Genomic DNA, 14071 nt, shown 5'->3' on the forward strand with positions numbered 1-14071 from the left:
CAACTGAGCTACCGAAGCACGACTCACGTCCGGTACTCACAGCTTTACTTCTGCCAGTGTCCGTCTCCTACCTTCCAAACTTTACAGAAGCTCTTCTGCGAACCTTGCAGAACTAGCACTCCTGAAAGAAAGGATATTGCGGAGACATGGCTTAGCCACAGCCTGGGGGATGTTTCCAGAAATAGATTTTCACTCTGCAGCGGAGTGTGCGCTGATATGAAACTTCCTGACAGATTAAAACTGTGTGCCCGACCGAGACTCGAACTCGGGACCTTTGCCTTTCGCGGGCAATGGCTCTACCAACTGAGCTACCGAAGCACGACTCACGTCCGGTACTCACAGCTTTACTTCTGCCAGTATCCGTCTCCTACCTTCCAAACTTTACAGAAGCTCTTCTGCGAACCTTGCAGAACTAGCACTCCTGAAAGAAAGGATATTGCGGAGACATGGCTTAGCCACAGCCTGGGGGATGTTTCCAGAATGAGATTTTCACTCTGCAGCGGAGTGTGCGCTGATATGAAACTTCCTGACAGATTAAAACTGTGTGCCCGACCGAGACTCGAACTCGGGACCTTTGCCTTTCGCGGGCAAGTGCTCTACCAACTGAGCTAACGAAGCACGACTCACGTCCGGTACTCACAGCTTTACTTCTGCCAGTATCCGTCTCCTACCTTCCAAACTTTACAGAAGCTCTTCTGCGAACCTTGCAGAACTAGCACTCCTGAAAGAAAGGATATTGCGGAGACATGGCTTAGCCACAGCCTGGGGGATGTTTCCAGAATCAGATTTTCACTCTGCAGCGGAGTGTGCGCTGATATGAAACTTCCTGACAGATTAAAACTGTGTGCCCGACCGAGACTCGAACTCGGGACCTTTGCCTTTCGCGGGCAAGTGCTCTACCAACTGAGCTACCGAAGCACGACTCACGTCCGGTACTCACAGCTTTACTTCTGCCAGTATCCGTCTCCTACCTTCCAAACTTTACAGAAGCTCTTCTGCGAACCTTGCAGAACTAGCACTCCTGAAAGAAAGGATATTGCGGAGACATGGCTTAGCCACAGCCTGGGGGATGTTTCCAGAATGAGATTTTCACTCTGCAGCGGAGTGTGCGCTGATATGAAACTTCCTGACAGATTAAAACTGTGTGCCCGACCGAGACTCGAACTCGGGACCTTTGCCTTTCGTGGGCAAGTGCTCTACCAACTGAGCTACCGAAGCACGACTCACGTCCGGTACTCACAGCTTTACTTCTGCCAGTATCCGTCTCCTACCTTCCAAACTTTACAGAAGCTCTTCTGCGAACCTTGCAGAACTAGCACTCCTGAAAGAAAGGATATTGCGGAGACATGGCTTAGCCACAGCCTGGGGGATGTTTCCAGAATGAGATTTTCACTCTGCAGCGGAGTGTGCGCTGATATGAAACTTCCTGACAGATTAAAACTGTGTGCCCGACCGAGACTCGAACTCGGGACCTTTGCCTTTCGCGGGCAAGTGCTCTACCAACTGAGCTACCGAAGCACGACTCACGTCCGGTACTCACAGCTTTACTTCTGCCAGTATCCGTCTCCTACCTTCCAAACTTTACAGAAGCTCTTCTGCGAACCTTGCAGAACTAGCACTCCTGAAAGAAAGGATATTGCGGAGACATGGCTTAGCCACAGCCTGGGGGATGTTTCCAGAATGAGATTTTCACTCTGCAGCGGAGTGTGCGCTGATATGAAACTTCCTGACAGATTAAAACTGTGTGCCAGACCGAGACTCGAACTCGGGACCTTTGCCTTTCGCGGGCAAGTGCTCTACCAACTGAGCTACCGAAGCACGACTCACGTCCGGTACTCACAGCTTTACTTCTGCCAGTATCCATCTCCTACCTTCCAAACTTTACAGAAGCTCTTCTGCGAACCTTGCAGAACTAGCACTCCTGAAAGAAAGGATATTGCGGAGACATGGCTTAGCCACAGCCTGGGGGATGTTTCCAGAATGAGATTTTCACTCTGCAGCGGAGTGTGCGCTGATATGAAACTTCCTGACAGATTAAAACTGTGTGCCCGACCGAGACTCGAACTCGGGACCTTTGCCTTTCGCGAGCAAGTGCTCTACCAACTGAGCTACCGAAGCACGACTCACGTCCGGTACTCACAGCTTTACTTCTGCCAGTATCCGTCTCCTACCTTCCAAACTTTACAGAAGCTCTTCTGCGAACCTTGCAGAACTAGCACTCCTGAAAGAAAGGATATTGCGGAGACATGGCTTAGCCACAGCCTGGGGGATGTTTCCAGAATGAGATTTTCACTCTGCAGCGGAGTGTGCGCTGATATGAAACTTCCTGACAGATTAAAACTGTGTGCCCGACCGAGACTCGAACTCGGGACCTTTGCCTTTCGCGGGCAAGTGCTCTACCAACTGAGCTAACGAAGCACGACTCACGTCCGGTACTCACAGCTTTACTTCTGCCAGTATCCGTCTCCTACCTTCCAAACTTTACAGAAGCTCTTCTGCGAACCTTGCAGAACTAGCACTCCTGAAAGAAAGGATATTGCGGAGACATGGCTTAGCCACAGCCTGGGGGATGTTTCCAGAATGAGATTTTCACTCTGCAGCGGAGTGTGCGCTGATATGAAACTTCCTGACAGATTAAAACTGTGTGCCCGACCGAGACTCGAACTCGGGACCTTTGCCTTTCGCGGGCAAGTGCTCTACCAACTGAGCTACCGAAGCACGACTCACGTCCGGTACTCACAGCTTTACTTCTGCCAGGATCCGTCTCCTACCTTCCAAACTTTACAGAAGCTCTTCTGCGAACCTTGCAGAACTAGCACTCCTGAAAGAAGAGGTTATTGCGGAGACATGGCTTAGCCACAGCCTGGGGGATGTTTCCAGAATGAGATTTTCACTCTGCAGCGGAGTGTGCGCTGATATGAAACTTCCTGACAGATTAAAACTGTGTGCCCGACCGAGACTCGAACTCGGGACCTTTGCCTTTCGCGGGCAAGTGCTCTACCAACTGAGCTACCGAAGCACGACTCACGTCCGGTACTCACAGCTTTACTTCTGCCAGTATCCGTCTCCTACCTTCCAAACTTTACAGAAGCTCTTCTGCGAACCTTGCAGAACTAGCACTCCTGAAAGAAAGGATATTGCGGAGACATGGCTTAGCCACAGCCTGGGGGATGTTTCCAGAATGAGATTTTCACTCTGCAGCGGAGTGTGCGCTGATATGAAACTTCCTGACAGATTAAAACTGTGTGCCCGACCGAGACTCGAACTCGGGACCTTTGCCTTTCGCGGGCAAGTGCTCTACCAACTGAGCTACCGAAGCACGACTCACGTCCGGTACTCACAGCTTTACTTCTGCCAGTATCCGTCTCTTACCTTCCAAACTTTACAGAAGCTCTTCTGCGAACCTTGCAGAACTAGCACTCCTGAAAGAAAGGATATTGCGGAGACATGGCTTAGCCACAGCCTGGGGGATGTTTCCAGAATGAGATTTTCACTCTGCAGCGGAGTGTGCGCTGATATGAAACTTCCTGACAGATTAAAACTGTGTGCCCGACCGAGACTCGAACTCGGGACCTTTGCCTTTCGCGGGCAAGTGCTCTACCAACTGAGCTACCGAAGCACGACTCACGTCCGGTACTCACAGCTTTACTTCTGCCAGTATCCGTCTCCTACCTTCCAAACTTTACAGAAGCTCTTCTGCGAACCTTGCAGAACTAGCACTCCTGAAAGAAAGGATATTGCGGAGACATGGCTTAGCCACAGCCTGGGGGATGTTTCCAGAATGAGATTTTCACTCTGCAGCGGAGTGTGCGCTGATATGAAACTTCCTGACAGATTAAAACTGTGTGCCCGACCGAGACTCGAACTCGGGACCTTTGCCTTTCGCGGGCAAGTGCTCTACCAACTGAGCTACCGAAGCACGACGCACGTCCGGTACTCACAGCTTTACTTCTGCCAGTATCCGTCTCCTACCTTCCAAACTTTACAGAAGCTCTTCTGCGAACCTTGCAGAACTAGCTCTCCTGAAAGAAAGGATATTGCGGAGACATGGCTTAGCCACAGCCTGGGGGATGTTTCCAGAATGAGATTTTCACTCTGCAGCGGAGTGTGCGCTGATATGAAACTTCCTGACAGATTAAAACTGTGTGCCCGACCGAGACTCGAACTCGGGACCTTTGCCTTTCGCGGGCAAGTGCTCTACCAACTGAGCTACCGAAGCACGACTCACGTCCGGTACTCACAGCTTTACTTCTGCCAGTATCCGTCTCCTACCTTCCAAACTTTACAGAAGCTCTTCTGCGAACCTTGCAGAACTAGCACTCCTGAAAGAAAGGATATTGCGGAGACATGGCTTAGCCACAGCCTGGGGGATGTTTCCAGAATGAGATTTTCACTCTGCAGCGGAGTGTGCGCTGATATGAAACTTCCTGACAGATTAAAACTGTGTGCCCGACCGAGACTCGAACTCGGGACCTTTGCCTTTCGCAGGCAAGTGCTCTACCAACTGAGCTACCGAAGCACGACTCACGTCCGGTACTCACAGCTTTACTTCTGCCAGTATCCGTCTCCTACCTTCCAAACTTTACAGAAGCTCTTCTGCGAACCTTGCAGAACTAGCACTCCTGAAAGAAAGGATATTGCGGAGACATGGCTTAGCCACAGCCTGGGGGATGTTTCCAGAAATAGATTTTCACTCTGCAGCGGAGTGTGCGCTGATATGAAACTTCCTGACAGATTAAAACTGTGTGCCCGACCGAGACTCGAACTCGGGACCTTTGCCTTTCGCGGGCAATGGCTCTACCAACTGAGCTACCGAAGCACGACTCACGTTCGGTACTCACAGCTTTACTTCTGCCAGTATCCGTCTCCTACCTTCCAAACTTTACAGAAGCTCTTCTGCGAACCTTGCAGAACTAGCACTCCTGAAAGAAAGGATATTGCGGAGACATGGCTTAGCCACAGCCTGGGGGATGTTTCCAGAAAGAGATTTTCACTCTGCAGCGGAGTGTGCGCTGATATGAAACTTCCTGACAGATTAAAACTGTGTGCCCGACCGAGACTCGAACTCGGGACCTTTGCCTTTCGCGGGCAAGTGCTCTACCAACTGAGCTACCGAAGCACGACTTACGTCCGGTACTCACAGCTTTACTTCTGCCAGTATCCGTCTCCTACCTTCCAAACTTTACAGAAGCTCTTCTGCGAACCTTGCAGAACTAGCACTCCTGAAAGAAATGATATTGCGGAGACATGGCTTAGCCACAGCCTGGGGGATGTTTCCAGAATGAGATTTTCACTCTGCAGCGGAGTGTGCGCTGATATGAAACTTCCTGACAGATTAAAACTGTGTGCCCGACCGAGACTCGAACTCGGGACCTTTGCCTTTCGCAGGCAAGTGCTCTACCAACTGAGTCACCGAAGCACGACTCACGTCCGGTACTCACAGCTTTACTTCTGCCAGTATCCGTCTCCTACCTTCCAAACATTATAGAAGCTCTTCTGCGAACCTTGCAGAACTAGCACTCCTGAAAGAAAGGATATTGCGGAGACATGGCTTAGCCACAGCCTGGGGGATGTTTCCAGAATGAGATTTTCACTCTGCAGCGGAGTGTGCGCTGATATGAAACTTCCTGACAGATTAAAACTGTGTGCCCGACCGAGACTCGAACTCGGGACCTTTGCCTTTCGCGGGCAAGTGCTCTACCAACTGAGCTACCGAAGCACGACTCACGTCCGGTACTCACAGCTTTACTTCTGCCAGTATCCGTCTCCTACCTTCCAAACTTTACAGAAGCTCTTCTGCGAACCTTGCAGAACTAGCACTCCTGAAAGAAAGGATATTGCGGAGACATGGCTTAGCCACAGCCTGGGGGATGTTTCCAGAACGAGATTTTCACTCTGCAGCGGAGTGTGCGCTGATATGAAACTTCCTGACAGATTAAAACTGTGTGCCCGACCGAGACTCGAACTCGGGACCTTTGCCTTTCGCAGGCAAGTGCTCTACCAACTGAGCTACCGAAGCACGACTCACGTCCGGTACTCACAGCTTTACTTCTGCCAGTATCCGTCTCCTACCTTCCAAACTTTACAGAAGCTCTTCTGCGAACCTTGCAGAACTAGCACTCCTGAAAGAAAGGATATTGCGGAGACATGGCTTAGCCACAGCCTGGGGGATGTTTCCAGAATGAGATTTTCACTCTGCAGCGGAGTGTGCGCTGATATGAAACTTCCTGACAGATTAAAACTGTGTGCCCGACCGAGACTCGAACTCGGGACCTTTGCCTTTCGCGGGCAAGTGCTCTACCAACTGAGCTAACGAAGCACGACTCACGTCCGGTACTCACAGCTTTACTTCTGCCAGTATCCGTCTCCTACCTTCCAAACTTTACAGAAGCTCTTCTGCGAACCTTGCAGAACTAGCACTCCTGAAAGAAAGGATATTGCGGAGACATGGCTTAGCCACAGCCTGGGGGATGTTTCCAGAATGAGATTTTCACTCTGCAGCGGAGTGTGCGCTGATATGAAACTTCCTGACAGATTAAAACTGTGTGCCCGACCGAGACTCGAACTCGGGACCTTTGCCTTTCGCGGGCAAGTGCTCTACCAACTGAGCTACCGAAGCACGACTCACGTCCGGTACTCACAGCTTTACTTCTGCCAGTATCCGTCTCCTACCTTCCAAACTTTACAGAAGCTCTTCTGCGAACCTTGCAGAACTAGCACTCCTGAAAGAAAGGATATTGCGGAGACATGGCTTAGCCACAGCCTGGGGGATGTTTCCAGAATGAGATTTTCACTCTGCAGCGGAGTGTGCGCTGATATGAAACTTCCTGACAGATTAAAACTGTGTGCCAGACCGAGACTCGAACTCGGGACCTTTGCCTTTCGCGGGCAAGTGCTCTACCAACTGAGCTACCGAAGCACGACTCACGTCCGGTACTCACAGCTTTACTTCTGCCAGGATCCGTCTCCTACCTTCCAAACTTTACAGAAGCTCTTCTGCGAACCTTGCAGAACTAGCACTCCTGAAAGAAAGGATATTGCGGAGACATGGCTTAGCCACAGCCTGGGGGATGTTTCCAGAATGAGATTTTCACTCTGCAGCGGAGTGTGCGCTGATATGAAACTTCCTGACAGATTAAAACTGTGTGCCCGACCGAGACTCGAACTCGGGACCTTTGCCTTTCGCGGGCAAGTGCTCTACCAACTGAGCTAACGAAGCACGACTCACGTCCGGTACTCACAGCTTTACTTCTGCCAGTATCCGTCTCCTACCTTCCAAACTTTACAGAAGCTCTTCTGCGAACCTTGCAGAACTAGCACTCCTGAAAGAAAGGATATTGCGGAGACATGGCTTAGCCACAGCCTGGGGGATGTTTCCAGAATGAGATTTTCACTCTGCAGCGGAGTGTGCGCTGATATGAAACTTCCTGACAGATTAAAACTGTGTGCCCGACCGAGACTCGAACTCGGGACCTTTGCCTTTCGCGGGCAAGTGCTCTACCAACTGAGCTACCGAAGCACGACTTACGTCCGGTACTCACAGCTTTACTTCTGCCAGTATCCGTCTCCTACCTTCCAAACTTTACAGAAGCTCTTCTGCGAACCTTGCAGAACTAGCACTCCTGAAAGAAATGATATTGCGGAGACATGGCTTAGCCACAGCCTGGGGGATGTTTCCAGAATGAGATTTTCACTCTGCAGCGGAGTGTGCGCTGATATGAAACTTCCTGACAGATTAAAACTGTGTGCCCGACCGAGACTCGAACTCGGGACCTTTGCTTTCGCGGGCAAGTGCTCTACCAACTGAGCTACCGAAGCACGACTCACGTCCGGTACTCACAGCTTTACTTCTGCCAGTATGCGTCTCCTACCTTCCAAACTTTACAGAAGCTCTTCTGCGAACCTTGCAGAACTAGCACTCCTGAAAGAAAGGATATTGCGGAGACATGGCTTAGCCACAGCCTGGGGGATGTTTCCAGAATGAGATTTTCACTCTGCAGCGGAGTGTGCGCTGATATGAAACTTCCTGACAGATTAAAACTGTGTGCCCGACCGAGACTCGAACTCGGGACCTTTGCCTTTCGCGGGCAAGTGCTCTACCAACTGAGCTAACGAAGCACGACTCACGTCCGGTACTCACAGCTTTACTTCTGCCAGTATCCGTCTCCTACCTTCCAAACTTTACAGAAGCTCTTCTGCGAACCTTGCAGAACTAGCACTCCTGAAAGAAAGGATATTGCGGAGACATGGCTTAGCCACAGCCTGGGGGATGTTTCCAGAATGAGATTTTCACTCTGCAGCGGAGTGTGCGCTGATATGAAACTTCCTGACAGATTAAAACTGTGTGCCCGACCGAGACTCGAACTCGGGACCTTTGCCTTTCGCGGGCAAGTGCTCTACCAACTGAGCTACCGAAGCACGACTCACGTCCGGTACTCACAGCTTTACTTCTGCCAGTATCCGTCTCCTACCTTCCAAACTTTACAGAAGCTCTTCTGCGAACCTTGCAGAACTAGCACTCCTGAAAGAAAGGATATTGCGGAGACATGGCTTAGCCACAGCCTGGGGGATGTTTCCAGAATGAGATTTTCACTCTGCAGCGGAGTGTGCGCTGATATGAAACTTCCTGACAGATTAAAACTGTGTGCCCGACCGAGACTCGAACTCGGGACCTTTGCCTTTCGCGGGCAAGTGCTCTACCAACTGAGCTACCGAAGCACGACTCACGTCCGGTACTCACAGCTTTACTTCTGCCAGTATCCGTCTCCTACCTTCCAAACTTTACAGAAGCTCTTCTGCGAACCTTGCAGAACTAGCACTCCTGAAAGAAAGGATATTGCGGAGACATGGCTTAGCCACAGCCTGGGGGATGTTTCCAGAATGAGATTTTCACTCTGCAGCGGAGTGTGCGCTGATATGAAACTTCCTGACAGATTAAAACTGTGTGCCCGACCGAGACTCGAACTCGGGATCTTTGCCTTTCGCGGGCAAGTGCTCTACCAACTGAGCTACCGAAGCACGACTCACGTCCGGTACTCACAGCTTTACTTCTGCCAGTATCCGTCTCCTACCTTCCAAACTTTACAGAAGCTCTTCTGCGAACCTTGCAGAACTAGCACTCCTGAAAGAAAGGATATTGCGGAGACATGGCTTAGCCACAGCCTGGGGGATGTTTCCAGAATGAGATTTTCACTCTGCAGCGGAGTGTGCGCTGATATGAAACTTCCTGACAGATTAAAACTGTGTGCCCGACCGAGACTCGAACTCGGGACCTTTGCCTTTCGCGGGCAAGTGCTCTACCAACTGAGCTACCGAAGCACGACTCACGTCCGGTACTCACAGCTTTACTTCTGCCAGTATCCGTCTCCTACCTTCCAAACTTTACAGAAGCTCTTCTGCGAACCTTGCAGAACTAGCACTCCTGAAAGAAAGGATATTGCGGAGACATGGCTTAGCCACAGCCTGGGGGATGTTTCCAGAATGAGATTTTCACTCTGCAGCGGAGTGTGCGCTGATATGAAACTTCCTGACAGATTAAAACTGTGTGCCCGACCGAGACTCGAACTCGGGACCTTTGCCTTTCGCGGGCAAGTGCTCTACCAACTGAGCTACCGAAGCACGACTCACGTCCGGTACTCACAGCTTTACTTCTGCCAGTATCCGTCTCCTACCTTCCAAACTTTACAGAAGCTCTTCTGCGAACCTTGCAGAACTAGCACTCCTGAAAGAAAGGATATTGCGGAGACATGGCTTAGCCACAGCCTGGGGGATGTTTCCAGAATGAGATTTTCACTCTGCAGCGGAGTGTGCGCTGATATGAAACTTCCTGACAGATTAAAACTGTGTGCCCGACCGAGACTCGAACTCGGGACCTTTGCCTTTCGCAGGCAAGTGCTCTACCAACTGAGCTACCGAAGCACGACTCACGTCCGGTACTCACAGCTTTACTTCTGCCAGTATCCGTCTCCTACCTTCCAAACTTTACAGAAGCTCTTCTGCGAACCTTGCAGAACTAGCACTCCTGAAAGAAAGGATATTGCGGAGACATGGCTTAGCCACAGCCTGGGGGATGTTTCCAGAAATAGATTTTCACTCTGCAGCGGAGTGTGCGCTGATATGAAACTTCCTGACAGATTAAAACTGTGTGCCCGACCGAGACTCGAACTCGGGACCTTTGCTTTCGAGGGCAAGTGCTCTACCAACTGAGCTACCGAAGCACGACTCACGTCCGGTACTCACAGCTTTACTTCTGCCAGTATCCGTCTCCTACCTTCCAAACTTTACAGAAGCTCTTCTGCGAACCTTGCAGAACTAGCACTCCTGAAAGAAAGGATATTGCAGAGACATGGCTTAGCCACAGCCTGGGGGATGTTTCCAGAATGAGATTTTCACTCTGCAGCGGAGTGTGCGCTGATATGAAACTTCCTGACAGATTAAAACTGTGTGCCAGACCGAGACTCGAACTCGGGACCTTTGCCTTTCGCGGGCAAGTGCTCTACCAACTGAGCTACCGAAGCACGACTCACGTCCGGTACTCACAGCTTTACTTCTGCCAGGATCCGTCTCCTACCTTCCAAACTTTACAGAAGCTCTTCTGCGAACCTTGCAGAACTAGCACTCCTGAAAGAAAGGATATTGCGGAGACATGGCTTAGCCACAGCCTGGGGGATGTTTCCAGAATGAGATTTTCACTCTGCAGCGGAGTGTGCGCTGATATGAAACTTCCTGACAGATTAAAACTGTGTGCCCGACCGAGACTCGAACTCGGGACCTTTGCCTTTCGCAGGCAAGTGCTCTACCAACTGAGCTACCGAAGCACGACTCACGTCCGGTACTCACAGCTTTACTTCTGCCAGGATCCGTCTCCTACCTTCCAAACTTTACAGAAGCTCTTCTGCGAACCTTGCAGAACTAGCACTCCTGAAAGAAAGGATATTGCGGAGACATGGCTTAGCCACAGCCTGGGGGATGTTTCCAGAATGAGATTTTCACTCTGCAGCGGAGTGTGCGCTGATATGAAACTTCCTGACAGATTAAAACTGTGTGCCCGACCGAGACTCGAACTCGGGACCTTTGCCTTTCGCGGGCAAGTGCTCTACCAACTGAGCTACCGAAGCACGACTCACGTCCGGTACTCACAGCTTTACTTCTGCCAGTATCCGTCTCCTACCTTCCAAACTTTACAGAAGCTCTTCTGCGAACCTTGCAGAACTAGCACTCCTGAAAGAAAGGATATTGCGGAGACATGGCTTAGCCACAGGCTGGGGGATGTTTCCAGAATGAGATTTTCACTCTGCAGCGGAGTGTGCGCTGATATGAAATTTCCTGACAGATTAAAACTGTGTGCCCGACCGAGACTCGAACTCGGGACCTTTGCCTTTCGCAGGCAAGTGCTCTACCAACTGAGCTACCGAAGCACGACTCACGTCCGGCACTCACAGCTTTACTTCTGCCAGTATCCGTCTCCTACCTTCCAAACTTTACAGAAGCTCTTCTGCGAACCTTGCAGAACTAGCACTCCTGAAAGAAAGGATATTGCGGAGACATGGCTTAGCCACAGCCTGGGGGATGTTTCCAGAAATAGATTTTCACTCTGCAGCGGAGTGTGCGCTGATATGAAACTTCCTGACAGATTAAAACTGTGTGCCCGACCGAGACTCGAACTCGGGACCTTTGCCTTTCGCGGGCAAGTGCTCTACCAACTGAGCTACCGAAGCACGACTCACGTCCGGTACTCACAGCTTTACTTCTGCCAGTATCCGTCTCCTACCTTCCAAACTTTACAGAAGCTCTTCTGCGAACCTTGCAGAACTAGCACTCCTGAAAGAAAGGATATTACGGAGACATGGCTTAGCCACAGCCTGGGGGATGTTTCCAGAATGAGATTTTCACTCTGTAGCGGAGTGTGCGCTGATATGAAACTTCCTGACAGATTAAAACTGTGTGCCCGACCGAGACTCGAACTCGGGACCTTTGCCTTTCGCGGGCAAGTGCTCTACCAACTGAGCTACCGAAGCACGACTCACGTCCGGTACTCACAGCTTTACTTCTGCCAGTATCCGTCTCCTACCTTCCAAACTTTACAGAAGCTCTTCTGCGAACCTTGCAGAACTAGCACTCCTGAAAGAAAGGATATTGCGGAGACATGGCTTAGCCACAGCCTGGGGGATGTTTCCAGAATGAGATTTTCACTCTACAGCGGAGTGTGCGCTGATATGAAACTTCCTGACAGATTAAACTGTGTGCCCGACCGAGACTCGAACTCGGGACCTTTGCTTTCGCGGGCAAGTGCTCTACCAACTGAGCTACCGAAGCACGACTTACGTCCGGTACTCACAGCTTTACTTCTGCCAGTATCCGTCTCCTACCTTCCAAACTTTACAGAAGCTCTTCTGCGAACCTTGCAGAACTAGCACTCCTGAAAGAAAGGATATTGCGGAGACATGGCTTAGCCACAGCCTGGGGGATGTTTCCAGAATGAGATTTTCACTCTGCAGCGGAGTGTGCGCAGATATGAAACTTCCTGACAGATTAAAACTGTGTGCCCGACCGAGACTCGAACTCGGGACCTTTGCCTTTCGCGGGCAAGTGCTCTACCAACTGGGCTACCGAAGCACGACTCACGTCCGGTACTCAAAGCTTTACTTCTGCCAGTATCCGTCTCCTACCTTCCAAACTTTACAGAAGCTCTTCTGCGAACCTTGCAGAACTAGCACTCCTGAAAGAAAGGATATTGCGGAGACATGGCTTAGCCACAGCCTGGGGGATGTTTCCAGAAAGAGATTTTCACTCTGCAGCGGAGTGTGCGCTGATATGAAACTTCCTGACAGATTAAAACTGTGTGCCCGACCGAGACTCGAACTCGGGACCTTTGCCTTTCGCGGGCAAGTGCTCTACCAACTGAGCTACCGAAGCACGACTCACGTCCGGTACTCACAGCTTTACTTCTGCCAGTATCCGTCTCCTACCTTCCAAACTTTACAGAAGCTCTTCTGCGAACCTTGCAGAACTAGCAATCCTGAAAGAAAGGATATTGCGGAGACATGGCTTAGCCACAGCCTGGGGGATGTTTCCAGAAATAGATTTTCACTCTGCAGCGGAGTGTGCGCTGATATGAAACTTCCTGACAGATTAAAACTGTGTGCCCGACCGAGACTCGAACTCGGGACCTTTGCCTTTCGCGGGCAATTGCTCTACCAACTGAGCTACCGAAACACGAGTCACGTGCGGTACTCACAGCTTTACTTCTGCCAGTATCCGTCTCATTCTGGAAACATCCCCCAGGCTGTGGCTAAGCCATGTCTCCGCAATATCCTTTCTTTCAGGAGTGCTAGTTCTGCAAGGTTCGCAGAAGAGCTTCTGTAAAGTTTGGAAGGTAGGAGACGGATACTGGCAGAAGTAAAGCTGTGAGTACCGGACGTGAGTCGTGCTTCGGTAGCTCAGTTGGTAGAGCACTTGCCCGCGAAAGGCAAAGATCCCGAGTTCGAGTCTCGGTCGGGCACACAGTTTTAATCTGTCAGGAAGTTTCATATCAGCGCACACTCCGCTTCAGAGTGAAAATCTCATTCTGGAAACATCCCCCAGGCTGTGGCTAAGCCATGTCTCCGCAATATCCTTTCTTTCAGGAGTGCTAGTTCTGCAAGGTTCGCAGAAGAGCTTCTGTAAAGTTTGGAAGGTAGGAGACGGATACTGGCAGAAGTAAAGCTGTGAGTACCGGACGTGAGTCGTGCTTCGGTAGCTCAGTTGGTAGAGCACTTGCCCGCGAAAGGCAAAGGGCCCGAGTTCGAGTCTCGGTCGGGCACACAGTTTTAATCTGTCAGGAAGTTTCATATCAGCGCACACTCCGCTGCAGAGTGAAAATCTCATTCTGGAAACATCCCCCAGGCTGTGGCTAAGCCATGTCTCCGCAATATCCTTTCTTTCAGGAGTGCTAGTTCCGCAAGGTTCGCAGAAGAGCTTCTGTAAAGTTTGGAAGGTAGGAGACGGATACTGGCAGAAGTAAAGCTGTGAGTACCGGACGTGAGTCGTGCTTCGGTAGCTCAGTTGGTAGAGCACTTGCCCGCGAAAGGCA

The 14071-nt window shown here is 50.8% G+C and overlaps 4 non-coding genes across 4 annotated transcripts; all 4 read right to left on the minus strand.

Annotated features, from left to right (window-relative positions):
• Nucleotides 1-244: 244 nt before the first annotated feature.
• Trnas-cga (transfer RNA serine (anticodon CGA)) lies at nucleotides 245-319 on the minus strand. Its single transcript has one exon. It is a non-coding gene; the product is annotated as a tRNA-Ser (tRNA).
• Nucleotides 320-4745: 4426 nt separating this feature from the next.
• Trnas-cga (transfer RNA serine (anticodon CGA)) lies at nucleotides 4746-4820 on the minus strand. Its single transcript has one exon. It is a non-coding gene; the product is annotated as a tRNA-Ser (tRNA).
• Nucleotides 4821-10144: 5324 nt separating this feature from the next.
• On the minus strand, nucleotides 10145-10218 carry Trnas-cga (transfer RNA serine (anticodon CGA)). Its single transcript has one exon. It is a non-coding gene; the product is annotated as a tRNA-Ser (tRNA).
• Nucleotides 10219-13140: 2922 nt separating this feature from the next.
• On the minus strand, nucleotides 13141-13215 carry Trnas-cga (transfer RNA serine (anticodon CGA)). The gene has a single exon. It is a non-coding gene; the product is annotated as a tRNA-Ser (tRNA).
• Nucleotides 13216-14071: the final 856 nt, after the last annotated feature.

The sequence above is a fragment of the Schistocerca gregaria genome, chromosome 1, assembly GCF_023897955.1.
Source record: "Schistocerca gregaria isolate iqSchGreg1 chromosome 1, iqSchGreg1.2, whole genome shotgun sequence".
Classification (NCBI taxonomy): Eukaryota; Metazoa; Arthropoda; class Insecta; order Orthoptera; family Acrididae; genus Schistocerca; species Schistocerca gregaria.